Raw genomic sequence first — 14,880 nt, forward strand, 5'->3', positions numbered from 1 at the left:
GCACGCGCGCGCATGCACACGTGTCTTTGTAAATATGTTTGTATACATTTATGTATGTGTGTGTTTGTAAGAGACAGAGTGTGAGTGAGTGAAGGGGTGTGTGTGTGCGTGTATATGTGTGTGAGACAGAGTGAGAGAGAGCAGTGTGTATGTAGTATTTACTCTCTCTCTCTCTCTCTCTCTCTCTCTCTCTCTCTCATACACACTCACACACACTCACACACACACTCACACACAAAATAGAGAGTGAAGCTTTTTTGCTGTTGTTACGTCAATACCGGAAGTTGACATTGAGGAACCTTTTTAAAGAAGTGAATCTTAAATATAAAGCAATATTATTTATTTTTAATTAAAAAAATCAAATGAAGAGCCTAAGATTTATCCGAGGTCAAATTATTCACGCATCACAAGTATGGAAGCATTTGGTGAAGTCGATTTCACGTGAAAAGCGATTACACACACATCTCTGTTTTATATATAGTATATATATATATATATATATATATATATATATATATATATATATATATATATATATATATATATATTTATGCGTGTGTGTATCTTTGTGCCTGTGTTTGTCCTCTCATTTGAAACCATCACTTGATAACTGATGTTGATGTGTTTATGTCCCCTGTAACTTAGCAGTTCAGCAAAAGGGAACCGACAGAGTAAATTCTAGGCTTACAAAGAATAAGTCCTGCGGACGATTTCTTTAACTGGGGAAAAACCACTTAAAGGCAGTGCTCCAGCATGGCTGCAGTCAAATGACTGAAACGGTTAAAAGAATAAAAGAATATACACATAAATGTGTGTATAAAAGTGTATAAAAGTGTATAGGCGTAGGAGTGGCTGTGTGGTAAGTAGCTTGCTTACCAACCACATGGTCCCGGGTTCAGTCCCACTGCGTGGCATCTTGGGCAAGTGTCTTCTACTATAGCCTCAGGCCGACCAATGCCTTGTGAGTGGATTTGGTAGACGGAAACTGAAAGAAGCCTGTCGTATATATGTATATATATATATGTGTGTGTCTGTGTTTGTATGTCTGTGTTTGTCCCCCCAACATCGCTTGACAACCGATGCTGGTGTGTTTATGTCCCTGTAACTTAGCGGTTCGGCAAAAGAGACCGAAAGAATAAGTACTAGGCTTCCAAAGAATAAGTCCTGGGGTCGATTTGCTCGACTAAAGACGGTGCTCCAGCATGGCCACAGTCAAAAGACTGAAGCAAGTAAAAGAGTAAAGAGTAAAGAGTAAATGTGTGTATATATATATACCATAAACTCATGATTTCTCTTATTATTAATTTATTGGTTGGTATTGACAGTGACCAAGGACATCACATGAGAGGGAGAAGAAGACAAGGTATGAGGTGGCTGTCTATGGCTGATCACTTCAGTGCATACTCAGAAGGCGCTTTTGCAGGTCAGACACTGATGGTCTGTTCGGACTAAAAGCAAGGAGTTGGCTCTGGGCTTGTGCAGTCGACATTTTCATTGTGTCCATGCAGTCCTGTTCTTTTTGCAGTGAGATGGCACCTCTGTTGTTACAGCTTTGCCACCCTAGTTGGGTGGTCTTGCACTTGCATTTCCCAAGTGTCAGGGTTAATCTCAAAGCTGTGATCCTTTGAAATTTGAAAATACCATTGAAATTTGAAAATACCAGTGTTCAACTAGTAGTTATTTTATTGATGCCGAAAGGATGGAAGACAAATCAGACCCTGGTGGCATTTGAACTCAGAATGGTAATATCGGAACAAATGCCGTTAAGCATTTTGTCTGACGTGATAACAATTCCCCCAGGTTACCACCTCAAAAAAAAGTCAATCTTAGCAGCATTTGAACTCAGAACATAAAGTTGGAACGAATGCCATTTAACTTTTTCTCCAGTGCAGTAATGATTCTTATTTCTTTATTGCCCACAAGGGGCTAAACATAGAGGGGACAATCAAGGACAGACAAAGGGATTAAGTCGATGCCATCGACCCCAGTGCATAACTGGTACTTAATTTATCGACCCTGGAAGGATGAAAGGCAAAGTCGATCTTGGTGGAATTTGAACTCAGAACATAACGGCAGACGAAATATCACTAAGCATTTTGCCGGGCGAAATGCTTAGCTGTAATGATTCTGCCAGCTCGCTGCCTACACACACACAAAATATTGATTCAAATATTTTGGTCTGTATATTTTACTCTGAACTTGTTGACAATTCTTGTTGATAAAAGCGAAGGAAAATGAACGTCTCCCCCCCCCCCCCAAAGCAGTGAAATCATAAAGGAAATAAGGAAATGTGTAAATGAACTTCTATTATTGATTTTTGAACTTCATAAATATTTTTGTATTGATTTGAGTCTTTTCGTTTTTCTTGCATGTTAAAATTTAATATTGTGTCAAAAGTATGATTTTTACTTTTAAAAGAAATTCTTTACTTGTATGTGTGTTGATGTACAATTGTTGTTGTTCTTGTTATTATCATTACCATTATTGTTATAATTATTTTTATTATTATTATTATTATTATTATTATTAAGACGGTAAGCTGGCAGAATCATTAACATGCCTGGCAAAATGCTTAGTTGTATTTCGTCCGTTTTCATGTTCTGAGTTCAAGTTCTGCCGAGGTCAACTTTGCCCTTAATCTTTTTTAGAGTTGATAAATTAAGTACCAGTGAAACACTGGGGGTTGATATAATCGACTAGCTTCCTTCTGCCAAAATTTCAGGCCTTGTGCCTTTAGTAGAAAGAATTATTATTATTATTATTATTATTATTATTATTATTATTATTATTATTATTATTATTATTATTACTATTATTACTATTATTATTATTATTATTATTATTATTATTATTATTATTATTATTATTATTATTATTATTATTATTATTATTATTAAGGTAGCAAGCTGGCAGAATTGTTAACACGCCTGGCAAAACACTTTGCAGCATTTCATCTGCCTGCAGATTCTGAGTTCAAATTCTGTTGGGGTCGACTTTACCTTTCATCCTTTTCAGGGTCGATAAAATAAGTACTAGCTGAGTACTGGGGTTGATGTAATTGACTTACCCCTTCCCCTGAAATTGCTGGCCTTGTGCTGAAATTTGAAAATACCATTACTACTACTGCTGCTACTACTGCTACTAGTATCTCCACCATAGCGAAGGTGGAGGTATTGTTTTCAGTCGTGTCTGGTTGTTTGTTTGTCTGCGGACAAGATATCTCAAGAACCACTGGATGGATTCGGACGAAACTTTCAGAGATATTTGGCCTCATGACTGGCACAAACCGATTAATTTTTAGGAATCATCTGGTACCGAACAAGGATTCTGGATTATGGATTACTTTTCTTGTGTTTTTACTTAATTTTTGAGAGTAGTTGAGTTCATTTTTAGTATTCTCGTTTGTGAGAGCAGTCGAGTTTATTTCAGATATTCTCATTTTAAAAATCATCTCTGGCTAATCATTGAGAGGATGTTGGTGTTGCCTTGGCAGAGGTCTGCGCTCGCTGAGTGCTCTTATTATTATTATTATTGCCTTTGCACAACTTCTAACGCTGGAGATGTACTACGGTGTCAGCTGTTCACTACCAGTGAACTAAGGTAACACCCCTTATTTTTCAAGCACCTTCCGGAGTATTCGAGCGGTTCTAAGCAGTACTGTTTTCTGCAAGTGCTCCACCCTTATTACAGCCCCTATTTCATTGGTACTACTACCACCTTTTTCATCGACCACTACTGCTATTATTATTATTATTATTATTATTATTATTATTATTATCTGAAGCATTATGTTCCCCACTGCTGCTGTTAGCTAGCTAATATGATAAAAAGAAAGAAAAATAAAAAGCATTTGCACAAAAAAGTGATTTACTATATCTATTTAGTATATATTGGAGAATTAATCCTATAGAAAGTTGGCCGAAGTATCGAAATAAAGAGACGAGTTACACTTGTATACATGTGTGTGTGTGTGTGTGTATGTGTGCTCATGTGAGTATGTATTTGTATATGTGACATTCTGTATTGGATGTTAGTGTGTGTGCATCCACACATTTGTATGTCATTCTATATTGGAATCAGATCATTTTTCAGGGTGTGGTGCCATTATTTAATTATTGATGTCTTGTATGTATTGATTGTTTCAATATAAAAAAAAAAAACAAACAAACTAGCGAAAACTTGACATGAATAGCTCTGTTCAAAATCTGATACATAAAAGAAAAACACACTACTCGCTATATAACTGATTTAAAACAGTTCTTCCTCTTCATATAAACACATATATACACACACACATACATACATACACAAAAAAACACATTTTTGTATATATTTTACTTCAAGTTTCTTTCTTTCCTTGTCCTTCCACTTTTCCTTAGAAATGCAATATTAAAGCATATTCTATTTATTATAATCTTTTGAGAGTACACTAGATAGAATTAATACTGTCTATTATGAAGCAAACACTAAATAGTATTTGTTATGCTTTTATAATGTAAGAGGTGACTGTTGTTAGAAATGATAGGTCTTTGGCTGTCTGTCTGTACATCTATCTTTTTTCTTGGGTTCAATTCTGGCTGGGCCTTTTTTTTTTTTACTTAACTTTTTTTACATTCTTTCCCAGAGTCACGAAAAAAAAAAATGCATTCTGATAACATATTTGTTAGTACAGTTCTATGTTTAAGAGATGGGGAATTATGTACATTATTTACATTATACACATTATTTATATTTGACGGATATTTGTCCTCATCTTGTTTGTTGTTAACAAACATTTTGGCTAATATACCTTCCAGCCTTCATCAGGTGTCTTGGAGAAATTTTGAACCTAGGTTCTCATTTCTAAGGTATTTTTTGATGTTATTATGTTTATTATTATTATTATTATTATACAGGTCATTGCCTGGAATCGAACTCGGAATCTTGGGGTTAGTAGCCCGCGCTCTTAACCACTACGCCATATGCCCGTGGGCATATGATCTAGTGGTTATATGGCATATATGGTTATATGGCGTAGTGGTTGTAGTGGGCATATTGCGCAGTCTCTTTTTCTCTCTCTCTCTCTTCCCTCCCTTCTCTTTTTCTCTTTTTATGTGTATATTTCTGTGTGCCCGCATGTGTGTGTGTGTGTGTATGTTTGCCTCCAGTGCCAAAAAGTACTATACTGTCATCAAAACAGATTGAATGTCTAGTCAGCTGTGCTAAACGGTCACTTCCAAACAGCTGCACCCAGTCATCTTATCTCCTTTTTCTGCATTGCTGAGGTTGCACAATAGAAAAGCAATGCCAACACAATTTGGTACTAATATTGTTGCAGAATTCACTGGAAGAAAAATAGAGAACCAGAACATATTGTGCCAGACATCAAGTCAAACCTCTCTAACAATTTCACTAGTTCCTTATTCTATAGACCTGTAGTACTTTTGTAGCAACCTCAAAAGGATGAAATATAAAGTTAATCTCAATAGGATTTGAACTCGAAGCATAAAGAATTGGAACAAATATCGGAGAGGCATTCAGTCTAATGCTTTAATTCTTTATTAGACATTATAAGTATCAATTTGAGACAGAAAAGAGCAGTAAACATTCTGACGAGACTTGGAGTATGTGCTTATCACTTACAAGACGATCATTATACTGATTATTTTACTGTACCCTTGTTTGTTATTCCATCTCAGATTCTTCTAATTTGAGAAGATAGAATGGCAGGAACTCCATAGTGTAATCTATAGCATGGTTGCCTAGCAATGGATAGTTAGTAACATGGGTCAAAGTCCTATCAGTGAGTTAGTTTCTGTTTTCTGTTTCACAAGGTGGTTATCATATCTAATAATACTCTCAGCAGAGAACGAAAGTTATTCTAAAATGCTCGTCCCATTGTGTTTTTCCCTCAATAATTTATAGGTGCTTGTGTGGCTTTGTCGTAAAAAGTTTGTCTTCTTTACTTCCCAACCAAATGGTTTTGAGTTCAGTTCCACTTCATAGTACCATTTTGGGCAGATGTCTTCTATTTGTAACTCTGGCCTGAACAAAGCCTTATTACGAATGGGTTTAATAGGCAGAAACTGAAAGAAGTCTGTTATCTGTGTGTGCATGCACGCACGCATGTGTGTCTGTGTTACTGTCTGCTTGCCTTGACATTGTGCAGTAGTTGCAAACCAAGTGTCATTGGTATGCAAGCGGTTTTCCTTCGTTTGCAGTCTCCCATGTCTGGACATGAGAGAAATAGCATCTCACCTGGAAGCAGGTGAGGGTTAGCAACAGGAAAGACATCCGACTGCAGAAAATCTGACCTCAACAACTTCCATCCAACACATGCATGCATGGAAAAGCAAATCTTAAAATGGTGGTGGTGGTGGTGAAGATGATGGTGATGGTGATGATGATGATGATTTCTCCACCAAATCTTAATGTTGCACCACCCACATCAGGAATGTACATACACATAGATGCAGGCGTGGCTGTGTGGTAAGAAGCTTGCTTCCCAACCACATGGTTCCAAGTTCGGTCCCACTGCGTGGTACCTTGAGCAAGTGTCTTCTACTAAAGCCTCGAGCTAACCAAAGCCTTGTGAATTGATTTGGTAGATGGAAATTGAAAGAAGCCCATTGTGTATGTATATGTGTGTGTGTTTGTGTGCATTTGTGTCTATGTTTGTCCCCACCACCATCACTTGACAACCAATGTTGGTGTGTTTATGTCGCCATAACTTAACAGTTTGGTAAAAAGAGACTAATAGAATAAGTACTAGGCTTACAAAGAATAAGTCCTGGGGGTCGATTTGTTCAACTAAAAAACCCTTTAAGGCAGTGCTCCAGCATGGCCACAGTCAAATGACTGAATCAAGGAAAAAAATATAAAAAATAAAAGAACACAAATTCATTATAATGTTTTGCTATCTTCCACTTTGGAAGTGATGTTTTTTTGATGAGTTTTATTAGTTCTTGAATGGCCTCGATTGGCCCCTTTTGGATTGACTCCCAAAAGAAGCTCATTGGCTTGTGGTTTGATAAGATACCATTCTTCTTCTCCCCCTCTTCCTCCTCTCCATCTCCTCCTCCTCCTCCTCCTCCTCCTCACTCACTGGCTTGTTTCTTGAAAGTATTTCATATTTTATGAAGTCTGTAACCAACTCAGTTTCAGGTAAAAAAAATTAGATAAATAAACAAATAAATAAAATATAAAAACAAAACTGACTAAATAAAAAGCAACAATTAAGAGCCCTAATCTCGTAAGATTACAATTTCCTTTCATTTTAACAGCTCTAGATTTTCTTAACCCATCTTGTTTATGTAGTTATATGCTTTCTTCATTTTTTTTTTTTTTTTTTCCTGTCTGTTTCATTTCTTTTATTTTTGTCACTAAGGCTGAACACTATACCTGTGTTTTTCTAGGTCTTTGACTTGATCCAATAGTGAAGCTGTCAGCTATCTCCTGTTCCACTTGACTGACCAGTGGAAAGGCTACAGTACACCTGTTACAAAGACTTCCAACTACCTTGCTTTTTACTCTGCTTTTATAACTGCATTGTACGATTGCCAATAATTCTTGATGTTCTCTGTTCATAGTCAGAACAAACCTTTTTGTTTTTTCGTTTTTTTAATACTGTAGTCCTATAACTCTTTCATATGTATGCTGCATATTATAGCCAACCACTAACAAACACACACACACACACACACACCAGCTCTCTCTCTCTCTCTTTCTCTCTCTCTCATGTATATATATATATATATATATATATATATATATATATATATATATATGCAAATGCAACCACTTGTAAAACTTCTCAAATATTGATAGGCAGGTCTGATATGGGAGGAAATCTGTGTTCTAGACCTGGCAGCATGTGATCTTTCTTTCTTTCTTCCTTCCTGTCTTTGTTTCTCTCTCTCTCTCTCTCTCTAAATTCCTACCTGTTGTGTGAGGTGAGATAAAACGTCTTTTATTTTTTATTTATTCATTTTTTTGCCATTCATTCATTAAACTTTTTCCTCTCTCTCTCTCTCTCTCTCTCTCTCTCTCACTCATTCTCTCTCTCTCTCAGGTTATTCTGCTGACTGACCCATTACCGTTTTTGTTTTGTTTGTTATTTTCTTTACTAATGACTTCTTTCAATGCCCCCCTCCCTATCCCTCCCTCCCCCCACACTCTTCTCCTGGTTCCCTTTTCTCTCTTTACTTTTTTTCTTTTCCTCAAATATCTGTTCTGGCGGGGGGGGGGGGGTACTGATAGGGACATAGAGAGAAAGAGAGAGTGAGGTGGTGGACAGGTTAGCTTCTCAGCCCCCCTCCATCCACCCTCACCCCACTCCTCTCCCTAATAAACTAAAGAAATGTAAGGGTGGGCTATCAAACTGCTGTATTTAGTCCTTCACCCGAACTTCCTTTTACCTTATCTCTCTTGCACACTTCACCACCCTCCCCCATCTCTGTCTTTTCCTTTCTCCACCACCTTCAGTTCTTTCTTTCCTTTTCTCCTTCTGTCCTTATTCCCCCCCTCTCTCTCTCCTTTCTCTGATTGTCTCCTTTATGGCTATGGCCCCTGAAGAAAGATGTACAAAGCTTTGATAACCTGACCATCTTTACCCTTTTGTCTCTCTCTTCCCCCTCTCTCTCTTTCTCTCTTTCTCTTTCTCTCTCTTTCTCTTTCTCTCTCTTTCTCTTTCTCTCTCTTTCTCTCTCCCCCTCTCTCTCTTCACTCCTTTTGGCTGTGTCTAAAAGCTAAAAGCCTTAGACTGTCCCAGAACCAAACAACCAGACAACTCAAAACCAGGCAGCTGTGATAGATAAAATAACATATAAGAGATCTTTTTTACTGATTCCTGGATTCCTTACCCCCCCCCCCCTCTTTTATCTTATTATTTTTTCTTCTTTCTACAAAGTTAGGCCAAGGTGTCCCATACCTGCATGTGTCGTTAGTGTCAAAGCAGGTAAGCAGGTAGGAAAACAAAGGAGGATGAGCTGGGTGGTTACAGGTAACTAACTACAACCCAAATCTCCACCACCACCACCACCACCACCACCACCACCACCACCACCACCACCACCACCGCCGCTGCCACCACCGCCGCTGCCGTGAGAGAGGACAGTGTTTGTTCCTTTCCCTGTTGGAGCAGGTAGTGCTGGGAGAAAAACAGGAAGGTGTTTAATGGAAGCATCAGAGCCATTTTCTCTCTTCTCTTTTACTCTCTGTGTGTGTCTCTCTCTCTCCCTTCCTCCCTCTCCCTTCCTCCCTCTCCCTCTACCTCTCTCTCTCTCCCTATCTCCCTCTCTCTATGTCTTTGTCTCTTGCTCTCTTCTTTACTAGTGTAGGTTTTTATTCTATCTCCTCTGTACCTTTTCCCCCCTGCCACTCACAGCACGCACACACACACGTACGCACGCACGCACAAGTACTGCCCCCCTCCCACCCCGGAGATTAGACTCAGCCAAAGTAGCAGCAAGTTAGAATGGTGATCTGTAATAGAATGTGCTATTGTGCCGATAGTATACTCTGTGTGTGTGTGTGTGTGTGTGTGTGTGTGTGTGTGTGCATGTGCGTGCGTGTGCATGTAAACGCATGCATACACATATATGCATGTGTTTACATACACACACGCATAGAACCCATACACAAAAAATTTCTACATCCAAGAAACACTTTCTGCCTCTCCCTGCATGCAATAACGATGATTACTACTACTACTACTACTACCACCACCACCACCACTACCACCACTACTACTACTACTACTACTACTACTATCACAGATAACAGGCAGTGCTAATGAGTTGAAGGAAGAGGAATGACCTGAAGCGATTCATAGAAACATATTTTTCTGTCTCTTCTGCTTAATACCCCCCCCCCCCCCCGAACTACCACTATTAGAACAATATTTCCCCCCTCCCGTCTCATTGCCTTTTTTATATATATTTTTTTACCTGTGTTTTTTGATTAGTAAACAAATAAAAACCTATCCAGGTGTACAGTCCTTTTTTTTTTTTTTACCACCTGAATAGTTCTTCACTAATTCCATGTACTTCGCTCTCACTCTCACTCTCTCTCTCTCACCCTTTCTTTTTCACCTTTGTACCCCTCACTCAATTCCTGGAATCGTGGTGGTGGTGGTGGTGGTGGTGGGGGCAGTGAAAAAACTAAACCACCTAGATAGTTCTTCACTAATTACCTGTTCTTCTCCCTCTGCCCTTTGCTTAACCCCCTACTCTTACCTGGAGTTACTGGGACCATTGAAAAACAAACCAAGATTAAGCAAAACTTTTACATTCCTAGATACATGTGCCATTCATGTTTCAATGATATTCTTTGATTAGTCTCAGCCGGAGGGAGTGTCCATGTTGGGGTATGAAGCTTATGAAATTTATCTTCACTAATATTAGATTTTAAAAAATGATCTGTAATAAATATCAACTGTATGAGTGCAGTATATACACACATCCACACAAATATATATATCTATTACACGCGTATAAGAAGGGATGACCACTAAGTGGACATCCGATATGCTAGAAAGAGGTCATCAACGACCCAACCACAAAGAAAAATAATGTTCTCCCCGCTTATGTTCTGGTGTTTGCTGAATTTTTTCTGGAGAACATTATTTTTCTTTGTGGTTGGGTCGTTGATGACCTCTTTCTAGCATATCGGATGTCCACTTAGTGGTCATCCCTTCTTATACTTATGTAATACAATTTTTCTGAATTTTCAGATTTTTTTGTATGCTAGGCCAGTGGTTTTAAATTGATGTTATTTAAATTAATATTCAATTTATCATGCTCAGTATATATATATATATATATATATATATATATATATTTATGTGTTTCAGCCAAGTGGCTGTGGTCATGCTGGTGCACCACCGTATATATATAAATATAAATCGAAGGTAGGACATAGAGAACATAACAAGTAGAATCAAACACAAAACACAACATGCGGAAAAATAGATGATAACATAACATAAGCGATAACATAGACAATAACATATATGTGTGTGCATTTATATAAGTATAGATATGTGTATACATTACACTCACTGTACACGTGTGTGTATATATATATACACACACACGTGTATATTTAATTTTCTCTGTTGTTTGTGTTCTATGTAAGTTGGAATTATCAATATATAAATATCTACATAGGCGCAGGAGTGGCTGTTTGGTATGTAGCTTGCTTACCAGTCACATGGTTCTGGGTTCAGTTCCACTGCATGGCACCTTGGGCAAGTGTCTTCTACTATAGCCTCGGGCCGACCAAAGCCTTGTGAGTGGCAACTGTAAGCATGGAAAACAATTAAATTTTGGAAAAATTAAAAGAAAAGTTTTTTAAAAGAATATTTGCATAGTATTCAAATACAAGGGTCATTTTCCTTGTTTCTGCCTGTAGACAGAATGCCCCTTGTATTTGAATACTATGCAAATATTCTTTTAAAAAACTTTTCTTCTAATTTTTCCAAAATTTAATTGTATTCCATACTTACAGTTGAAAAAGTCTCAATGACCGAAACTGGTACTGAAATGTTTTTTATAAAATTATTTTAGCATTTTCTACCTTGACTTTTTTCCATATATATATATATATATATATCAACTCGTGTGTTCCTTTTCAACCTTCTACATATATATATATATATATATATATATATATATATATATATATTAAAATTATAATTTAGGGTATCTAAGAGAAACCACCACGCTGGAAATAGCAGTCAAAACCACATTAAATATTCATGTATGAACATTTAATGTGGCTTTAGAGTCAGGTTTTGACTGCTATTTCCAGCGTGGTGGTATCTCTTAGATACCCTAAATTATAATTTTAATTAATTATTACCTTTGATGGTTTTTATTCCCATGCTGGCCACTTGATAAAATCGATATTTAAATATTGATCTTATCCTCATTTATATATATATATATATATAATTATAAACATATAGGGATCAGCATGAGTTGCCTCACCATACTGATCCCTATATGTTTATAATTATAAATGGTTTACCGATAAAGGTTTTTTTGCATACTGAACTACTTGGCAAAATTGTTAATTATTAATTTTATTAACTAATTGGCAATTCTCTGCCTTATATCTATCTATCTATCTATCTATCTATCTATATATATATATATATATATATATATATATATATATATATATATATATATATATATATAAGTGTAGATGTGGCTGTAATATTAAGAAGCTCACTTCTCTACCACTCGGTTCCAGGGTCAATCCCACTGCTTGGTACCTCGGGCAAGTGTCTTCTACCGTTACCCCAAGTTGGCCAAAACCTTGTGTGTGGATTTTTTTTTTAGATATAAACCAAAGGAAGCTGCCTGGTCGTGTGTGTGTGTGTTTGTGTGTGTGCATGTTTTCTTGTCATAATGTTGATTGATATAAGTGCCATTGTTCTTTTCTAATTTTGCATGCAAGCATGTCTGATCTTGGGGAGAAATACTACCTTGCTTAGAATCAAGTGAAGGTTGGCAACAAGAAGGGCAGAGAAAGTGGGGAGGTGAGAGAGAGAAAGTTGTGTATGAGCACCTTTTCGTCATGTTGAGGACAAAGCTACCCCTCTAGGGCTAGTGCCATGAAAAATGCATCTTGTACTCACTGTAAAGTGTAAAGTCATGAAAATCTTTTAGTATTGTCAATGACATGACACCTCTTTGGTGTTGGTGGCACAAAAAAAATTAAAAAATAAAGTATCCAGTATGTTGTGTAAAGTACTTGGTATTGGGAAGGACGTCAATTGCGAATGAGATGGGGTCTTCTGACTTGCCTGGGTGAGCAGTACCCTGAAGACATGCTGACACCCAACCCATGCCAGCATGGAAAGTGGATGTAAAGTGATGATACTGTTGATGATGATGGTGATGATGTAAACCACCTTTCTTTCCTTCCCTGAGCGTCTGCTAATACTTTACATGTACCACGTCCTCGCGTTGTTGATTTTTTTGCGTTTGTTCTTCGTTATTTTTGGATTTACTATATATATGTGTGTGTGTGTGTGTGTGTGTGTGTGTGTGTGTGTGTGTGTGTGTGTGTGCACATGCATGAATGCATATATCCTGCATATCTTTGCATGAGATAGTTGAACAAAACAATAATGTCATGTCTATATTTCCCATACGTTCCAATATGTTCTGCAGTTCTAGGAAAGTTCCAAACTAAAGGAAGAAGTAGGAAAATGGTCTTCAACAGTCCATGAAGGGGTGTTGAAAAGTGCCTAGCTTTGGATAAAATAAAATACTGAAGGATCAGTTAATTATGATTTCATCCAACATATTCCTCCTCTCAGATTCACACTTATTGTAGCAGTCCTTCAGTTTTTCTAAACCCTCTACAAGAACCCAGAAGGTTGGGCCTCCATCCAGGGCCTTTCGTGATAGCCTTAAAGCCAGGAATTCTTCGGCACCTCTTTATATATGTATGCATGTTTGGTTGTACAAATAGGGAAGAACATAAATGTAGTAGAGTATATTTATTTGTATAAAGGTGAGGAGTTTCTGCCAAGTCTTTTGTATGTTCATTTATTTCTTGGTCACCTGAAAGTTAAATGAGTGTACAGATGCAAAATACTCAGAGTAACGATGGAGAGATTCACATGCATGCACACACATGTCTGTGTGCACATATACACACAACCTCATACAATATACTATGTATATGTGTGTGTATGTATATACTATATACACTCAATATATATGTAAGAATACGTCTGTGCATACATACATCCTTACACACACACGTATATATACAGATATATATGAGTGTGTGTGTGTGTGTATATATATATATATCTATATATATATATATATATATATATATTTATATATGTGTGTGTGTGTGTGTCTATATGTATACAAATATTAGCTTGCTTACCAGCCACATGGTTCCGAGTTCAGTCCCACTTCGTGACACCTTGGGCAAGTGTCTTCTACTATAACCTCGGGCCGACCAAAGCCTTGTGAGTGGATTTGGTAGACGGAAACTTAAAGAAGCCCATCGTATATATGTATATATATATATATATATATATATATATATATATATATATGTGTGTGTATGTGTGTTTGTGTGTCTGTGTTTGTTCTCCACCATTGCTTGACAACTGATTCTAGTGTGTTTACGTCCCCGTAACTTAGCGGTTCGGCAAAAAGAGACCGATAGAATAAGTACTAGGCTTACAAAGAATAAGTCCTGGGGTCGATTTTCTTGACTAAAGGCGGTGCTCCAGCATGGCTGCAGTCAAATGACTGAAACAAGTAAAACAGTATATGTATACATGTGTGTATATCTGTCTATCTATCTATCTATCTGTCTGTCTGTCTGTCTATCTCTATATATATATCATACAAGCATGTGTGTGTGTGAATATGTGACCAAAATTTGTAGAAATCAGCTCTGTTGATAGGTAACGTAGAGAAATTGGTATGGAACAATATATAAATAAATTAAAAATAAATATTTAAAGAAAAGAAAAAAATGTTAGTTTGCTTGTTTGTTTGTGCATATGTGTGTGTGTGTGTGTGTTTGTGTGCCCTAACACTTTATATCTTAACAATGTTAGTGGCAGGTGATAAATGCGAAAACAAAAGGTAAGATAAATAGGAGTGCAGCAGACATTTTACCCCCCCCCCCCCCCCCGAGAACAAACAGGAAGTGAGAAAGTTCTGGTGACTCAAGGAGCATGGTAAAGGTATGCTAAAGACTTTTAAGATGGCCTCCCTCTGTTTTCTACACCAGACATCTCAAAATGTATACAGGTGAGTATATATAAAAGGCCCCGGACTCACTCCCATCCAAGCTAAGCTTTGCTAGCTAGCTATCCTGTCTTCTCCCACAAGAGGGTAATAATTTACCTGC

The 14,880-nt window shown here is 37.2% G+C and overlaps 1 protein-coding gene across 4 annotated transcripts in view; it reads left to right on the forward strand.

The window, feature by feature from the left end:
* LOC106879997 (uncharacterized) overlaps positions 1 to 14,880 on the forward strand; it is a 319,599-nt gene that overhangs the window by 156,538 nt on the left and 148,181 nt on the right. The window lies entirely within an intron of this gene.

Source organism: Octopus bimaculoides, chromosome 9 (genome assembly GCF_046866305.1).
Source record: "Octopus bimaculoides isolate indiv1 chromosome 9, ASM4686630v1, whole genome shotgun sequence".
Taxonomy (NCBI): Eukaryota; Metazoa; Mollusca; class Cephalopoda; order Octopoda; family Octopodidae; genus Octopus; species Octopus bimaculoides.